The 3,081-nt window shown below is 43.4% G+C and overlaps 1 long non-coding RNA gene across 1 annotated transcript; it reads left to right on the top strand.

Moving 5' to 3' along the window:
* On the top strand, window positions 1-1,598 carry LOC120552532. Its single transcript, XR_005638026.1, has 3 exons — window positions 1-306; window positions 447-548; window positions 687-1,598. It is a non-coding gene; the product is annotated as an uncharacterized LOC120552532 (long non-coding RNA).
* Window positions 1,599-3,081: the final 1,483 nt, after the last annotated feature.

The raw sequence follows: 3,081 nt of genomic DNA, 5'->3' as shown, positions 1-3,081 counted from the left end.
ACACGCAACACTGAGTAACAGAAGGATGTTAATATGTGCTATGAATTTCTTCGGTTTCCTTCCAGTTTTCAGCATCTTGCTCCTTTGTGTGTGTTTGCAGCTAACCTTCAACATAAATGTAACCAAAGTGAGATGGCTGGCGGGGCCTTTAACTTGCATTATGCCTCGTGACATTGACAAAAAGGTGAGGAGAGCGGGCCGTGTTTATGCCGAGGCAATGGGATCAAATCCGGGGAGAAATCTATTTCCTTGAGAAGCCATGCCAGAGAGACGGGAAAACTGGACACATCCTGACATGCAATTAGGGTACACTGCACTTTGGGAGCATTGCAATTAGGGAGTGTGAGTGTCATTTTTTTATTTCTCTCCTTTCTTTCTTTCTTTCTTTCTTTCTTTCTTTCTTTCTTTCTTTCTTTCTTTCTTTCTTTCTTTCTTTCTTTCTGTAGTCAGCCTTCCAGTGTGAGCTTCTAGCGTGTCAGTCCAGGCTACTACAAGGTTAGATAGAAGAGATACCCTACGCTGGTGTCGGAACCTCTCAGCTGTATGCGGTAATTACTGGTGTCCTTGATATTTGATGTGAAATGGAGATGGTAACCTTTAGTGTTTGCCTGTTAGCTCACCCCTCCTCTCGCTGCTCCTGCCCTATATCCCTCCCCCTCCCCTCACTGCCACCTCCCTTCTCTCAGCTCCTGGGAGGACGGACGGAGGCTCACTTTGGAGGGAAACGTGAAGTGTGTTTGAGTGCCAGCTGGTGCCCCAAGACATGGTTAAACATCTACTGGCCAAATGGTGCCTTGTCGTTGCTGTGAAGCGGGAAGACACTTTTCATGGGACCTGCTGTCCAGGGGGAGGACGAGTGAAAGGGCGTGAGGATTCACACGTCAGTCCTATTTATAACTTTAGCTGGAGGTGTGATTCTGTGCACAGGTACATAATCAAACATTAACCGTATTCGAGGTATTATCGCGTGCTATACATTGGATTTCAATGAGGACATGGAGGGCTGTTAAAAAATGTCTAGGATTAGGGTTTAAAAATCCCTTTCCAGACATGTTTTAAGACATTAAAACACTCGTTGAATAATAATTTGTCTGATATGGGTTTTCAACAAATAAAGTTCAATAAACTACAAATTCTTGAAAGCACATCTTTGTAAAAATACAGAATCTATGAATATGCAAATATCAGCCCATTTCAACCAAATACTTCCAGGAACTATGAAACCAGAGCATTAACTCAGGACTAAAATGTCTTTTGCTCACTTTTTTCAAAGAATCTGAAGAACGGCAAATTGTTTCAATGAGGAATTTAAAACAATTAAAGGCGTTTAAAACTATTTTCTCACCTAAGAAACTGAATCATAAAGTTTTTTTGGATTTACTGTTGCACGACTGCATGATGTGACGTAATGAAAAGAAGAAAAAAAAAGGAAATGGCTGATCCTACTACTGCCAACGTATGTGAGGGACAGAGCGGGCAGGCATGAGGATTTTCAAAAAGAGGGTTTATTCACCCAAAAGTGAAGAAAGTAATTTACTAATATGTGCAACACAGTTTTTGGGCCCATAAAAGAGAACAGAAATAAAGTCTGGCTATGACAACTTAAAGGAGAATTCCGGCCAATTTTTACGTTAATCTTGATCGCTATAGCTACACGAGTACTTTCGATAGAAAAAACCCCGACCCGAATCAGTGCAGGTAACACGGAGAAGCTGCAGCTACGTACTACAAGCGTCCCCTGAGCTAAAACGGCAGTGCTCGGGGCAAGTTTTAGAGTGCCTTTGTGCCTCTTAACAGACACAAAATGCAATTAATATGTCTGTGCCACATGAATAGGGCCCTTACGTGTCAACAAGATGCGTTTTCAACTCAGACATTGTTTAAATTCACCTACCCTGGTCCCTGTCTCGATCCTGCCAGTAGCTAGCTTGCCCTGCTAGCTGATAGCCGTTAGCTGCTAGCTGCCGTCCTGTGAGTGTATTCAGACAGGCTTCTGTGATAATCATCCCAATAACAATCCACAGAGCGGTGGTGGTGTGGCTATGTCCTCCAGAGGACAGGTCATGTCACGTCTTGAAGTGTATTCCCCCCTAAAAAAAACAGTAGTGCGGTAGTAGCTGTTAGCTGCTAGCTGCCCTCCGGTGAGTGTGTACAGCCAGATAGCTGTTAGCCGTTAGCTGCTAGCTGCCGTCTGGTGAGTGTATTCAGCCAGGTATCTGTGATAATCATCCCAATAAAAATCCATGGAGCGCCCGGTGGGCTGGTGGATGTCTTGCATAGGACAGATCATGCCTTCGCAGCGAAAGGTTTAGATTATTTCCCCCTCAAAATAGGTAATTGAGCACTGTAGTGGTTATGACCATATCAGTGACTATGTAACTACATGGAAACGGGATAAACGATGTCTGTGGCTTGCACAGTAATAGCGTTACTGAAGCTTAGCTGTTGAATCGTCTCCTGGGAATTCAGTTGTAGCAGAAAAAGGTAAACAGTAGTGTGCAGATTGGAGCGTAGTGTGTGAAGAGTGAAAAGCTGAGTTGTTTATAAGGGAAGAAGCTTGGAGTATGAAGAATATAGCAGATATACAACACACGAAGAGCCTTTTGAGTTTGATGGTCGTCCTTATTTATTCGAACCTGAGTATACAGACGAAGAGCTAGCACAACTCACAAGAGTTGGAAAGAACGAGACTGACAGACAGAGGGGAAACCATAGACAGTATATAATGGACCAATAGACCCCGTTGCTCTGGACGGAGACCAGTGAAGGCTATTAGAAGCACTTTTCCGGTGATACCTTGCTTTACTGCGCAGCCTCCAACTGACGGAGACAACGTAAATGTGACGTGAGCAACGTGTCTGAAAGTTGTAAGTCTTCTGGTAGCTGTGCCAAGAGAAATCTCAATCATTCCCAATCTTACAGAGACGGAGAGTGTAGGTATATGTAAGGAGATAACATAAGCACAGGCTAATTATTGCTAACTAACATGCTAGTTAACATTAGCAATTAAACCTAAACAGCTAATGTAAGTCGAAACTGCCTGCAAGCTTCTCCTGTACTATACGGTAATTACTCTACTGT

The sequence above is a fragment of the Perca fluviatilis genome, chromosome 22 (genome assembly GCF_010015445.1).
Source record: "Perca fluviatilis chromosome 22, GENO_Pfluv_1.0, whole genome shotgun sequence".
NCBI lineage: Eukaryota > Metazoa > Chordata > Actinopteri > Perciformes > Percidae > Perca > Perca fluviatilis.
This window is presented reverse-complemented; position numbering and strand designations above follow the sequence as displayed.